A 16,288-nucleotide genomic window follows, 5' to 3' on the forward strand; every position below is an offset into this window, starting at 1 on the left:
AAAATGGAGAGGAGGAGGATCATGTACGCTGCCTTGGGTTCCTTAGAGGAGAGGTGGAATATAAATGTAACAAGTGAAAGCCTAGGAAAATGAAAAAGGTCTATACGAGGCGCCAAAAAAACCAGAGCATAGGTGCCAGTTGAGTTGCTTTGGGGAGTGCATTCCATAACTAAGGTGCCACTACTGAAAAGGCCCTCTCTTTGGTAGCCACCAGCCACTCCTCATTCGACAGGGGGACCCAGAGGAGGGCCCCGAGGAAGATCCCAAGGTGCAGGTGGAAGAAAGCAATCCATTAAGCAACCTGACCCCAAGCCATCTAGGGCTTTAAAGGTTAAGAGCAATACTTTGAATCGGGCCCCAAAATGGACTGGAAGCCAGTGAATGTCTGTAATATGATAAATCTTGCTGCCCTATTTTGGGCCAGTGGAGGTTTCTGGACTGTTTTCAAAGGCAGCCCCACATACGGCACATTGCAATAATCCAGCTAAGAATATACTAGTGCATGGATAACTGGCAGGGTTATCTCCAGCCCTATCCAGACATGCACTGGGAAAAGTCTGGGCAACATTTGCACACCCCATTCATTCTCCTATAAGCTAGGGATTCCTTCCTTGGTGTTTCTCCTGTTCCCCTTATAATCCCCTTCTTTTGACTGCAGAAATGGATAGAGGCTGAGAAGCAGAAAATCATCCAGGAATGGAAGGAGTTGGGTGCGTTTCTGAAGGAGCAGGAGCGGCTTCTGCTGAGCTGGCTGGAAGAGCTGGACAGGAAGATTGCGCAGAAATGGGAGGAGAGCATCTCCAAGGTCTCCCTCAAGGTTTTCCTGCTTGATGATTTGCTATGTGGAAAAGAGCAGCCATCGTTGCACAGATCCCAGCAGGTGAGGTCACATGGTGTCTTTTTGCTTCTCTGTCTGTCTGTGAAAGTGCCAGTATTTGACTTTTAAAGCCTTAAACCAATCATCTCCTACCTGGCACCTTCCAGAGGCATTGGAGTACAGTTCTCATTACCTCCATCCAACATGACTGTACTGGTGGGGATGATGGGATTTGGAGTCCAAAAACATCTGGAGGGCACAGGTTGGGAAGGCTGCCCTAAATGGCGTGGGACCCAGCCACTTCTCCTCTATTATCCTGCCTGAGGTTTTTGATTATTATTTATTTTATTTCTTAAATTTCTTAATTGCTCATCTGGCTGATCACCTGGTGTCAGGGTGGAGACTGAGCTCATAGAGCCCCAGAGCAGTTCTGATTCTGAGGAAGAGCAACAGCCCGTGGGAGAGGAGCTCGCTCATCGCTCACGGGCACAGCAGCAGGGAGAGATTCCTCCTGCCTGCATTCCTGAGAGAGATGGTGACCCTGGCAGCAAGAGATCGGGGGAGGGGGCCTTGCTGGATGCTCGGCGCAGACACAGGGAGCGGTGCCAGATGGAGGGCGCCGAGAGGAGGTGCTCTGCCCGCTTGGCACTAAAACAACAGTCGCGTCCCAAGGACCTACAGGTAAGAGGGAGGACCTCTCCATAGCCCATAAGTTCAGAGGTTTCCCGCTCTTCTTCAAACGGGGACCAACTGCCTTACCTGGAGCTTAGGCTACTCTGCTAACTACCCCAATGCAGTTCCTTGCTTAGACGCTGGTGATTAGCATCTGAAAGAGTCATTAAGTTGTAAAGGAATAAAGCCTTGGAAACAATCCTCTTCATCTGTGTCTTGAGTTGGCTATTGGAGGGGACTGTAAGAGGCAGTTAGGGCACTCCTGACACCTGGCCACTCTGGGCAATATACAATAATGCCAACAGTTTAAAAACAATAAAGTTACACATTAAAACATCATTTTCTAAAATTTCCCTAACCCACCCCAAATGCCTGCCTGAACAACCAAGTTTTCAACGTGTGGCGGAAGCTCATTAAAGAGGGGGCATGGCAGAGTTCCCTAGGGAGGGAGTTCCGCAGAGTGGGGGCTACCACAGAGAAAGCTCTCTCCCTCGTCCTCACCAGCCTAGCTGTCCTGGCTGATGGGACAGAGAGAGGGCCATCCGAGGCTGATCTTCTTGAGCGGCCTGTCTGGTGTTGCTGGAGGCACTCCTTAAGGTAGGCTGGGATGGAACCATATAGGTTTTTAAAGGTCAAAATCAACACCTTGAATTTGGCCCAGAAAACAACTGGTAACCAGTGCAACTCCTTCAGCACCGGAGTGATGTGATCATGCCGGCGGCTGCCTTTAATCAGGCGAGCCGCCATGTTCTGTACCAGCTGCAGCTTCCGAACTGTCTTCAAGGGTAACCCACATAGAGTGCACTACAGTAGTCTAAATGAGAGGAGACCAGGGCATGCACTACCGATGGGAGCAGGTGGTCGGGAAGGTAGGGGCGCAGCTGCTGTATCAGATGGAGTTGGTACAGCACTGTCCAGCTCACAGCTGACACCTGAACCTCCATGGACAGCTGGGAGTCCAAAATGACCCCCAGGCTGCGGACCTGGTCTTTCAAGGGTAACCGTAGCCCATTCAACACCAGGTCAACATCCCCCAACCTCCTCTTGTCTCCCACCAAAAATACCTCGGTCTTGTCAGGGTTCAGCTTCAGCTTATTCCTCCCCATCCAGCCACTCACCGTCTCCAGACATTTGGACAGGGATTCTACGGCCAACTTTGGTGAAGATTTGAATGAGAGGTAGAGCTGTGTGTCATCCGCATATTGATGACACTGCACCCCAAAGCTCCTGATGATAGCCCCCGGCGGCTTCACATATATGTTAAATAGCATCGGGGAGAGGATGGAACCCTGTGGCACCCCATAAGTGAGCGGCCACGGGTCCGAAACCTCCTCTCCCAGCGCTGCCCTCTGCTACCTGCTGGAGAGGAAGGACCGGAACCACTGCAATACAGTGTCTCCAATGCCCAACCCCTCCAGGTGGTCCAAGAGGATACCGTGGTCAATGGTATCAAAAGCCGCTGAGAGGTCGAGGAGAACAAGGAAGGAGCATTCGCCCCTATCCAGAGCCCTCCTCATATCATCTACCAAGGCGACCAAGGCCGTTTCTGTCCCTTGCCCAGGCCTGAAGCCCAACTGAAATGGATATAGATAATCAGCTTCTTCCAAGTGTGCCTTCAGCTGCATTGCCACCACCCGCTCAATCACCTTGCCCAAAAAAGGCAAATTCGAAACTGGGTGAAAGTTGTTCAGAACTTGGGGATCCAAGGAGGGCTTTTTTAAAGAGTGGTCTTATCACTGCCTCCTTGAGAGCTGATGGCATCGCTCCCTCCTCAAGGGAGGCGTTCACCACCACCCTGATCCCCTCACTCAGCCCCTCTCTGCAGCTCATAATGAGCCAAGATGGGCAAGGATCAAATAAGCATGTAGTCGGCCTCACAGATGAAAGCACCGTGTCCACTTCATCAGAAGGAAGAAGCTGGAACTGATCCCACAAAATCGGTTTGCCACAGGCCGCCTCTCGCTCGCTAACTGTATCCATGGCACATGGAATAACACTCCTAATCCGATCAATTTTATCCGCAAAGTGCCTTGCCAAGACCTCACAGTAGGCCTTAGAATGCTGCAGTGGTTCTAGAGCAACTGGACTGACCAGGCTCCAGACCACTTGGAACAGCCTCCTGGGACAGCACTCTGCAGACGTGATAGAGGCAGCATAATATTTTTGCTGCCTTCACCACCACGTGATAGGCTGAAGATACAGCTCTAGCCCATGTCTGATCGTCTTTGGACGATCAGATTATCAGCTGAGGCCCTTCCTTCTTGAAGCTGGTGACAGCCAGAGGGAGGGCCTTTTTGGCTGTGGCACCCCATTTATGCAATCCTCTCTCTGCAGAGACTCACTTGGTGCCAACACTGTTTTCTTTCAGGCACCAGATTAAAATCTTAATTCTCTTGGCACAATCTTATGCATGTTTAGATAGAAAACGTCCTGCACCTCCCAGCATTCCTTCAGCCAGCCACGTTGGCTGGGGCATGCTGGGAACTGTAGGGCTATTTTCTGTCTCAACATGCATAGGATTGCACCCTCAAATGCTTAAGTTTTAGGCATTTTTTAATTTTGCCAATGCATCTGCTGCATCTGCCTCTTGGTTTGTTCTGTGTGTTCATTGTTGTGACATGTTAATTGTGTAAATCACTCTGGAACCGACTTTGGTGAAGGATGGTATAGAAATAATAGATAAACACTATATAAAATTGTGAGTGGGATCATTCTCCCCACTTTTAGGGCCAAGGACAGGATGAGTTCCACTAAGAGGCTGAAAGAAGGGGGAGGAAAAAGGGAAAAAAATAAAGTAGAGGAGGTCCCATTCTGGCATGACAGTCAGATGCTAGGCTAACACAGGGTGGTTGCAGAGGGGTCACTAGGCCTAAGTAGCCATATTAACCACATGCCGAAGAGCATGCCTGGATGTGTTCAGATATAAAAGCTCCAAATGTGAGTACCAGAGCCTCCAGCGGGACAGGCCCAAGACATGCCACTGATCCCCACTTCTTTGTCTTCCCCACCAGAACGTCAGCAGCACTGGGAGCAGGTGAGTCCCTGCCCTTCATGGCTCCGCCATGACAGATTCTGCGAAGGAAATTAGGATCACTGGGTTACCTGGGGACTGGGATTGGACCTAGCCTTCACTTTCTTTCCTCCTCTTTGTGGCTCCAGTATGGAGGGTGATGGCACATCCCTGAATCCAGGACTTGACCTGGAGGAGCTTGAAGAGCGAGTCAACAGTTTCTCTTGAGAAAAAGGAGGCACTGCAGGAACTGATGCTAGAATTCAAAGGTGAGCAGGAGCCTAGGCCAAGTTTGGGGGGCCTCTGGCACATGCCCCCCCCCGTGTGGCCTGCCAACTATTCCTGCCAAGCTCCTCCCACTCCATACCCCCTCCCCTATTAAAACTCACCTTCCCCCCCTTATACAGCTCAGGTTCCCCACCCCTGGCCTAGGTCTCACCTCCAACCCTCAGTTTTTCAACCTCAAGGTGGTAACGGATGCCCAGTAGCGTAGCTGCTTTAGGATCTACTTTGTACAACTTAGGCCTTCTTCTTTAATAGCCAGATTTATGGAGGGTAGGTCTGTCAGTGGCTATTCGGGACAAAAATCAGGAGGTGCCAGGTCAGCCATCTTTGCACGGAGTGATTTTTTACAACAAGCCTGTGAGGAAAGTCAGTATATTGCTGACTGAGGGGGTGCGGCTGTTGCTGAGTAACAGCGGCTTGCTAAAGCTATCCAGTGAGCTCCTTAGTGAGCAGAAATATGAACTTGGGACTTCCCAGTTCTTAGTTCATACTCTTAAGCACTACATTATACTGGCTCTCTCACTCTTGCAGCCTTGGTTTTCCCGCCTATGAACTGGGAATAATGACGGCCAATAATGACAGAGACTTTTGTGAGGATCCCACAGTGTCACCTGCCAAAATATTTGGGACAGGGTGGGATATATGTGTGTGTGTGATACTTCCCTTCGATAGCTTCAGTCTAAAATCCCCCCTTGTCTTTTTCCGTCCAGAGACTTTACAGCTGGAGGGTGACACAGGTAGGTCTTGGTGTGTGTGATGGGGAGATGCACTATCTGCAGCCCTGAACTACTTACTGCTTCAAGTATTTTCCATTCTAGACCATTTAAGTCATCCAGGTATCGCACAGATAATTTCGTAATCAGCAAGGCTTTACAAACTGGTTGCGGGACCGGGTGTCCAAGCATTAAACGTATGGAGCTGCCTTATAGTGAGTCGGACCAGGGGTCTCTCTAGCTCAGCAGTGTCTGCTCTAATGGGCAGATAGCCATCTGCAGGCTGTTGTACAACTCGCAAGCCCTCCTTGATGATCTTAGCTATCGCACAGATCCAAACTGGGTAAAGCGTTCCACCAGCTAACCTGGTTCCAAGTTATGCAGGGCTTTATATGCCAAGATCTTGAACTTGGCTCGGTAGCTGATACACAAGATGAAATTCACCTGATAGTTCCTGTGTTGTGCTTTCCATCTTGACAGGCTTCAGAGTAACATCCGTTTTTTGCTCCAGATCATCCCCTCCTCATGAAGAACAGGCGATGGAAGCTCTGAAAGGGACTTTGCTTGCAGTAGAACCAACTCGGGTAAGTAAGGAAATAGCCAGGAGGACAATATGTCCAAGGTTCTGAAAGGAGGCCAAAAATCTGTACAGGCCACTGAAGCCCTGGCAGATCTTCTCAGCTTTCCCTGGAGAGCATCCGCTTGTCTCCATATTCCTCGCTGTAGTCATGAGGACTAGGAGCTTGTTTGTTTTTAATTAGAAAATGAAAGCCGAGAGTACAAGGAATCTAGATTCTGCACTTGGACAAAATGCAAACAGCAGTGTGCATGGCTCATTTGCCATGGGTCTGAATGAAGAAGTACTGAGTTGGAGGTCCCCAGGTGCTGTTAGACTACAATTCCCATCATCCTTATCAGCCATGTTGGCTGGGGATGATGGTAACTGTTTCTACCGACATCTGGGGACCCCCAGTTAGGAAATGCACTTTTAGACTAAAGAATTTGATAAGGTACGCCTCCCAGCGTGAAATGAGAGGGCCTATCTACTCATTTCATTCTGTAAGGGGGTGCCTGCTAGTTCAGAAGTGGGGCAATGCCTTGTGTACTGCTTCTGAACAAGTTTGGCTGGATAGCTGCACTGTTCCTGCAGGCTGTATAGAAGGACATGAGAGGGAGATCAGGGCCGTTCTGCCAGCCCCACTGAAAGACCTCCCCCATGAAGACTCCTCCTCCCTCAACTGTTGCCACCAGCAGCCATTCCAGCAGGCTGAGCGAAAGGACATGAGGGGGAGAGCAGGGCCATTCCACCAGCCAGGCTCATTTTCTTTCTCTTCCCTACCTATCCCTTTTTCCTTGTGTGTCATGACTTTTTAGATTGTAAGCCTGTGGGCAGGGACTGTCTTAACTAATTGTCTGTGAGCCGTTCCGGGAGGCTTTTTCACTGAATAGTGGGATAAAAATACTTTAAACAAGCAAATAAATAAATAAATGTGCCTCTTGGGGCCTAGCACGTGTTCCCCCTAGTGCAAAATGAGTTCTCATGCTGGGAGGTGGCACCCGCAAGGTGCAAAGCAGCATACGAGACTCTCTTGCTATGCCTGTGACCTGGGCACCGCTACTTCACAGGCAAAGTTGTGGAGCTAGCGGGGAAGGCTCTGACTGGGCCAAAACAAAGGCAGGGCCAGAGGCTACTATTCTTCTCCTGACCTTCCAGGGGCTCCTCCCCAGCATAAACTGAATACCTCTGAGATCTTTGCAGGAGCAAACTTCTTTTTTTCAAATGTTGCTTTTATTTTTAACTTTATTATTTGTCTTTTCCTTCTGCCCCATCGTTATGCTTGTTTTTATATATTATTGTGAGCTGCTTTGTAAGAAAGATTTTTTTCCTGTCTAAAAAATATTTATGTTATTGATTGATTATATTCTTAGTCCACCCAATAATGACCAGTTCTCTGGGCAGTTTTATAGCTATAAGTCTATTTTTAAATGGTTAAATGGTGCTGATGACTGCTCCTGGAAGGGAGCAGGCTTCCGAAACACGCACTGCCCCCTTATATCCCAGCCCAGTTTCCTAAAACACTTTTCAGTGCGCAAGCAATTATTTTAGAGAGACCTGGCCAAGAAGGCAAGAGAGCAACAAAGGCTGCCTCATGCGTTCTGCCTGCGATGGTGGATTTCAATTTCGGTCTCTTCTGTCTAAATCCCAAACTCCAGCCACTATTGACCTCTACACACTGGGATATGAATAAAAGCTATGAAACTCCAAATGTCAACTTTTGCAGCAGCTATGCAATTCCAAATGGTGTGGTGGGTGCACGAGCACGGGGCCTGCACATAGCCCTGAGCTTCCCACTTCTGTGTGCCATGGCTGGATCTTTGAGAAACCACAGGCTGCTGATACTGAAAAACATTGGCTTTTCCAGGGTCCACTGATCTTGCTCCGGTATCTGAATGTGTTGGCATGGAACAGCGGACTTCCAAGGACCTCCAAAAGCAGCAGTTGATGAGAGTCCTGGAGGAACATAGGGAAGGTGAATTGTATTTCATTATGCCTGTGCCCACCCCAAGATACCACCTGGTACCCTTGCCCAGCAGCGGCAGGAGTGCTGCCTGATACCCCCCCCCCCCGCCTCCGAAAAGCATGCTTGGACAGGTTGAAGACTTCTCAATGCCTTGTCTTTCTAAAACTGCATACTGCTTGTGTTGACTCCTCTGTCACTGAGAGCAGCCGCTGTGCTGGCCGCAAAGAGAGACTCCTAGGCATCTAAATAATTCTGTCGATGGCCGTATTTTGTGGCCCGGTGCTTTTGGTAAGCTTTCAAGTTGCATAGACCTCTCCTTTAGACAGAACGGGCTCTGCGCACCCTTTCGCCATCTTTTTGCACCCACTGTTGAATAACAGGCTCCCTGCCCCAGTTAGCAATTTGCGCAAGTCCCTTCTGGAGAAGGGCTATTCTGTGCAAAGCGCCCTTTCCCCATAGTTTCCCATTGTGAAAGTTCCCACTTGGGAGCTCTAAGTGTGCACAACATGCCATGCGCTGTATCACCTGACTTATGGTCTCCCTCTGTGAGGCTGATATGCTGGTGGGGCTGTGGCTCAGCAGTAGAGCAGCTGCCAAAGGCCCAGGTTCAATCCCCAGGATCTCCAATCAGGGCTAGGAAAGAATCCTGCCTGAAACCCTGGAGAGCCCCTGCTGCCCATCAGTGTTGACAGTACTAGGCTAGATGGACCAACAGTCTGACTCAGCAGAAGGCGGCTCCCTATGTTCCTATGGTGGTGGTGTGCTGTGATTGGGTGGTGAATTATACCATATCCTATGCTTTGTTGTGGTAATGGGGGTGGCTTTAAATGTCATAATTCCCTCCCATTGAAGTCAACAGGAGGGGCATTTATTGGGCCAAGTCTGGGGCTGGTATAAAGTTCCGCCATCAACAGGAGCATAGCTGTGGATTGAAGAGGTATAGGAGGTGGCATAAGTTTGCTCCTCTCCACTGCTGCCCACGTCCTGCTTATGGCTCTGCCCTTTTTCAGTCTTTCTGCCAGCAGAGTGTTGTGCCAGGAGCGTATCTCACATTCTGCCAGCATACTGAGGTTTCTGCCGAATCCCATAGCCTCCCAGCCAGTGGATCTCAAGTACAGGATTGCACCCTTAGATGTCTAGGCCTACAGTCCTAAGAATAAGGGAAAGACACATTAAGGGGGAAGGGCAAGGAAAATAAAAGGGAAGGAGGGTCAACTGGAATAGCCGGGATGATCAGATAAGTTTTAAACAGGGACTTGAACTTAAAAACAGAGGGAGTCAGATGTCCAATGGAAGGTCATTCCAGTAATGGGGAGGATTTGCAAGGCAGCGAATAGAGAGGGTAATCTGAGATGAACTAGAAGATTGGTACCTTTGCAGCAGGGTTTGGCAGAAGATGGGTCTTCAGATGTTTGAGACCAACTCCCAGAAGCCTTTGCCAGCATGGTCAATGGCCAGGAATGCTTGGAGATCTATGTTCTGCCCACCCTTGCTCTACAGCAGCCTTCTCCAACCTACTGGCCTCCAGATGTGTTGGACTACAACTTCCATCATCCCCAGACAGCTATGTGGTCCAACACATCTGGAAGGCACCAGGTTGAGGAAGACTGCTGTAGCATGAAGGATTAGAGGAGGAGTGTACAAAGGAAGAAGAGAAGATAGATATAAAGGTGCAAGATCCTGAAGGTGTTTGAAAGTAAATCCAAGAAACATAAAGTGAGGACTAGTAAAAGCCAGTAAAGAGAACGGAAGGAAAGAGCAATATGATTAAGACAAAAGACAGAATCTATCCAGAGAGTGGCAGCATTTAGGACAGAGTGAAGTTAGGTACAGCCATTATAAAAATTTGTAATCGTTTTCCCTTATTCTTCATTTATCCCAGTAGGTGACGGGATGGAAAGTGAGGAAGAGACAGAAACCCCTCAACAGGAAGACCCCCCCCCCCAATGGAGCCACAAATGAATCCAGGCAGATATAATGGAGTCCTTTCACGAAGTTCCTGAAAGGATGAATTGTTTGCATTTGAGTCTGGGTCAGGAAATGACTCTGCCAGGATCCGGGCTGGTCAGAGCCACCATGAAACCAAAGTGAAGCCTCCAAAATGTAAGGAAATGTATCCCTGCAAGTGTCCTGCCTGTGGGAAAAACTCTACAAGTGCCCCGAATGCAGCAAAGCCTTCTGGTTCAATTGTTTCCTCATGGCATATCGGAGGAAGCACACGGGTGAGAAGCTGTATAAATGTGCTGAGTGCAGGAAAAGCTTCAGTTCTTGCTCGGACCTTTTTATTCACTGTCAGGTCCACACAGACAAGAAACCCTGTCAGTGTTTGGACTGCAAGAATAGCTTCAGTCAAAATTCAACCCTTAAGATGCATTGGCGAGTTCACACAAACAAGAAACCCTACAAATGCCCAGACTGTGGGAAAGATTTCAGTCAGCAGTCTACTCTGTTTAAACACGAAATCATCCACACAGCTGAAAAGCCATACCTGTGTATTGAATGCGGTAAGAGCTTCAACCGGAGCTCAGCCCTCCTGGCACACAAAAGAATCCATACAGGGGAGAAGCCTTTTGAATGCTCTGACTGTGGGAAAAGCTTTACTCAGACTGGACATCTTAATAGACACCAGAAAGTCCACACAAAAGATACAGGAACGTGATGAACGAGGCTGGGCCAAGACCAAAAGTGCTTGGGACTGAAGATGTTTGAACAGTCTACCTTTTGTTTATGCTCTTAGAGATGCAAGGGGATGCTTTAAGGAGAGACAATGCTGACATCCGGACTGGGTGGTGGCATTAAGAAAAAGAATTGCGGGGAGGGACACAGGATATTCAGCGGGGGCAGGCTCTATCTTGGATGCACAAAGTGTTGGGGAACTGGTACCTCTGCAGTTGGGGGGGGGGAGGAAATGTCATTTGAGGTACACTTCCCCTCCCCCCCATTACATCCCAGTGGTGTTATCCAGCTTGGAATACTCACCTTGCCATCTAAATAAGACTATTGCTGGCCTCTCCCATTTTTTTTAATATTACCAGCAGTCTCCCAACCTACATTTTGCCTTGTGTTTTCTGTCTATAATCTACTCTTGCATATTTTATTTTATTTTGTGTATTTGTTACATTTATATCCCGCCTTTTCCTCCAAGGAGCCCAAGGCAGCATACATAATCCTCCTTGAACCAGGGGGCAAAATCCAATTTAAATCCTACTGAGAGTAGACTCATTTAAATGAATAGGACTTAAATTAGCCATGACTAACTTAAGTCCCATTTATTTCAGTGAGTCTACTCTAAGGAGGATGTCGGTTGGATTTTACCCTAGGTCTCCCCTGTCCAACACTCGAGCCACTACACAACGCTGGCTCTCAGCCAGTCAGCTCACAGTTAGTTCAGGGTGGCTTATTTCCTCCCTCTGCATGGTACTCCGCACCATGGACAGAGGTGTATGTGCAAAGAATTGTAGTAGCACATTTCCGTTCATCACCACTGAAGGGTGGTATATAAATCCTCACAGCTGCTTTTTGCCTGTGCTGTAAACTGCAGAAGCATGTTGGTAAAAGCAAACAGTATCCGTTTTCCCACATTTATCTCTTGTGAGCACATCACACGCAGCAACACTCAATTTGTGTTTGGATTCTGAGGGCTTGCTGGCACTTTATGAGCTCACTCCTGTGTTGAACTGCGTCAGAACAGTTGACACTGAAGGTGAGTCTGCATAAAGACCACATGGATACCCGTCCATTTGTATCAAAACCCAGCTGGGCGAAAATGTCTCCTAGCACTGCTTGGACACGTTCCTTTTGTTCCCTGATCCTGACTTGTGGTCAGTCTGTTCTTGCTTCTTCCTCGTTATTTGTGTAGAGCAGGGCTGCATGTGATGCTGGGCCGGGGATCGCATGCATATGCACAGACATGTACATATACATACACAATTGCTGTGCTGGATCAGACACGTCCTCCATCTGCTTCTGCATCTTGATTCCTGGAACAGATGCAAAGAAGGATGGGGCTCTATTGTATTCTTCACAGTTCTGGAGAAGGGGGAAATTTGGTCTATGCAGCTTTTCTCACATCTCCATGACAAGTTATACTGGCTGCTACTGCCACTCCTACAGGGAGCCCTGTCGTTCTTTGTGTCTGGTTACCCTAGGTCTGACTACGTCAAGTAAAAGCACAATGCATCTTTGTGTTCTGAAAATCCTCGAGCTTAGTGGGTGATTGACTTCCAAGATAAGGTGAAGAAAATTAAGTACAGTGCTTAGACATGTATTACTATTATGCTATATAATTATTACTATCACTACTATTATATTTTTATTTATTAAGCATGAAGTTTGTTCCTATTGTCTTTCACTGAAGTGATACCTAAATAGTAGATTTGTGGTTTTTAAACGAAATATTCCTATTTTTCTCCCAAATGTAGCAACACTAAACTAAAACCCAACCACACTTTAGTGGTTCATATTCTTTATTTGAAAATGTCTTACATACTTTTGTGGACCAGAACAAAAGACAGAAAAATAGCCTCAGTGCGGTATGAGAAATTTATCTCCACCACATCCAGTCTATCCAGTCCATTTGGAGAAAAGCCAATGACAATAATCCTCATTATGTATTGCAGCAATTTCTGTCGCAATCTTCACTGTGACTCTTAGGACTTTTAGTTGGGGATCTCCTGGTTACCACCTCTGCAGAGACAGTTTTTGTATTTGAATCTCTTGCCTATGAGCAGTCACACTGTGATAAATATGTTAAGGGCACAATCCAATGCATGTTTAGACAGTGAAAAGGCCTACAGCTCCCAGCATTCCCCAGCCTTGCACCCTTAGTCTTTCAAATGCCACAGGACTCCTTAGCCTTGCTGCTAAAGGTTAACACAGCTATGCTTTTGGAACTTGGCTCATTTTTGCATGTTTCATTGTCTTCATGGCAGAGAAGTTGTGCAGTCCTAATCTTCCCTCCCACCATCTCTCTGCCCTTTCTTCCTTCACCCCAATATCCTTGGATGAGATGTCTACGTGGTTGTGTTCATCAAACCCAGAGGTGAAGAACCTCTTTCAACCAAGGGCCAAATTCCATTTCAGATAAGCTTTTGGGGTCTGCATTCCAGTAGTGGGTGGGCCCAAAGGCAGTAGGGTGAAAGGCAAAGTGGTTGGGGCCAAAATACCAGCATCTCTTAGCTTCAAGCTCTCACTGCCACTAACTAAGCCTTAAGAGAGGCATGTGAACCTTTTGAGGACACCACTACCCGCAGAGTCCCATTTGTTGGCATGTGTGAAAGGGCTTTCTCCTGTGTTGCCCCCAAAACTAGGGAATGCACTCCCTCAAGAACTACAATCAACCCCCACTCTCCTGGCTTTTAAAAAGAGTGTAAAAACACATCTTTTCAATTAGCCTTTAAAAATATGCAGTTTTAAATGTTTTAATTTTCATATTTTTATTCTCACGGGGTTTTGTTTTAAATTGTTGTACACTGCCTTGATGGCTTTTTAGCAGTTAATATATAAATAAATACAATTTTAGAATAGGGAAAAAACTGCACAAAAGCTGGGAAACCACCAAACAATTGGTAGATGGGGAAAGGGAGTGGGTCCAGGGGAGGGGGCGTGGCCATCAGGGGAACCCCAGTTGGCCAGATTGGGACCCTAGGAGGTCCGGATTTGGCCCTTGGGCCTGAGATTCTACAACCCTGATTTAGTCGCTTTACATGCCCCTTCCCCAGTCCTGTCATCTGCCCTGCCATTATCCTCACTCCACCACGTTAGAGGACTTCACATGTCCCACATTGGCTGAATACTTAAGGTGGGGGGGAGCAAGGCCACACTTGTTGGCCACAACCCACTGTGGGTTCAGCATTCATGAGAAAGGGCCCTATGTGCGACTACTGAGCCAATCAGGGTTCCTGAAAAAGAGCCCTAAGCATGTACAGCTGTCCACACATATGGTCCTTTCTCAGTAATGCTAAACACGTGGCTGCTAGGGGCATGCCTAGTGGGAGCAGTGGTGTTGGGAGCATAGCCAGCAGGCACAATCCTGCTCCTCCCTCACGCATTCCCTGAACTTGTGGGGGGCATGTGTGAACACCCCTATTGTTATCCTATCCCTCACAGGCTCTTTCTCCATTACACATCCCGGCTCTCAGAAAACAACCACCACCCCTCCCTTGACCCATCCTGTTCCAGGCTAGGGCCTGGAGCCCAGGGGTGTTTTGACCAGGCCTGGCTACAATACAGCTCAGAGCAGCAAGTCAAAGCCAAAGATAGATCCCTGTGAGGCTGGTTGCAGGAACAGGCAAGGATATAAGCAGGGCCAGATCAAGATGTTTTGCTGTTTGAGGCAAAGGACAAGATGCTGCCCTCTCGCCATTCCATGTTCAGAGGCCAAATGGCTGTTAACAGGATAATATCCTCCATCGCACCTGAGGCAGCAGGCTAGTTTAGGGGGCCCAGGATGGGCCAGGTGGTAGACTCAGCACTGCCCTCCGACAGATTGGAATGGCAGTGGGGGGCTCAGGATGAACAGCTGGGAGGACGCACTGTGCTATCCCCAATAGTTGCTGTCTGAGGCAATTGCCTCACTTTCCCCAGTGGCCCTGGAAACAAGACTCGCTGACAAATAGGAAGCCTGGAGTGTTGTTCCAGCACTGGTCTGGGGCCTACTGAGGATTTAAGTCATGGGTGGGCAACTTGTCGCCCTCTGGATGTTTTGGCCTACAAGTCCCACGAAGTCTTAGCCAGCATAGCCAGCCATGAGGCATCATGGGAGTTATAGGCCAAAACATCTGGAGGGCCACATGTTGTCCGACCCTGGTTCCTGTGGAAATAGATGCGTATAAAGCCCCACCTCTGTGTAACAAGTTAGGGGCTCTTTCATATGAAGGTCACACACCAAAGAAGTTAATTGTTCATTGCCAAACAGATATGTTTAGGAACAGCTTCTGTTAGAGCTCCTCCCCCAGTCTGCTCCTGACTCTGCCCCTTTCCTCCAGGGATCATCTCTAAACTCCCCTCTCTATATTCCCTGAAATGAGGTGTTGTCTAATTACAACAATCACTACACTCTCTGGAGGGCCCCCTGCTTTGTTATGCAAGAGAGTGCTGATGTGCGCGCGCATGCATGTGGATGTGCGGAGGAGGGTTCTCCTGGGCTGGAGGTAGATCTGGGAAGGGGTCATCAGAGTCACAAGGCAGGGCAGCGCTACCCCCTCGGGAGCAGGGGATGCCTCTCCTGGGATCCTTCATCACCGCCATGGAATGCTGTTGCAGAACAGCAGTTTTGCAGACTGCCTCCTACAGCGGTTTAGGATCCCAGTCTTCTCTGTCCTCTGAGTCTTCGGATCCCTCCTCTGTCAGGGGTGGGGTGGGGGAATGAAGACAGTCAGGGGTCCTTTGCTATAACATTATGATCATATCTCCCATTCCGCCTTTGCTTCCAAACTCCTGAATGATGCTGTTGACTCCTGTTGATTCTCAACCATTTCAGCTTCTAACTTCGATCCGTAGAATTTGTTGGACGAAAGCATGGATCTCTGCTCTCTCACCCTCAGCAACTTCTCTGTTTTGTCTTTAATATAGTTGACCACCCTCTCATCCTTGATTCCCTCAACACCTTCGGTTTCTGTAACTTTGTTCTCCTCTCTTATCTGCGCCATAGTGCTTTCATAATTTCCATTGGGGGAAGCTCTTTGTCCGCTGTGGAAGATTTCAGCAAACACCGAAAGGTAAGGATGAAGAGTTTGCACTGGATGTGGAATGGGGATGGGAAGCCAGGGAAGGTACATGAGAAAGGTGAACAATTTTGGCGGTCAAGGTTTGGATGGCCTGAGATGTGACAAGGGGAGCCCACAACAAAACAGAAGAAGGAGGAGGAGGAGACAGCAGTTGTCAAGGTGAGAGATAACTCAATGTTGTAGCACCGGGGATGGATTTTTGCTGCATTGTAGATGGAGAATTTGGCATATGTAGGAGCAAAGGAGAGGGGGGAATCAAAGATAAAACCAAGGCTGCATGCCAGGTCAGGAAGCTGGATAGGGATACTGTTGCCAATTGATACAGGCAGTAATTGAGGAGATGAAGGTTTGGGAGGAACGGCGACCAGTTAATTCTTGGCCATTTTGCCCTGGTTCATACATTCAGTGGGGCCAGCACTCAACGCCTGTGGTAGTGGAGTGGGGTGAATCCCCTCCACTGCTACAGAGATACACCTTGTATGAACTGGCTGCTCCGCTGTTGTGAAGCAGAGGCTGGGCGTTAAATAAGATTGTTTCTGCCT

The sequence above is a fragment of the Heloderma suspectum genome, chromosome 2 (assembly GCF_057233095.1).
Source record: "Heloderma suspectum isolate Gila_16-S chromosome 2, 16-S_ref, whole genome shotgun sequence".
Taxonomy (NCBI): domain Eukaryota; kingdom Metazoa; phylum Chordata; class Lepidosauria; order Squamata; family Helodermatidae; genus Heloderma; species Heloderma suspectum.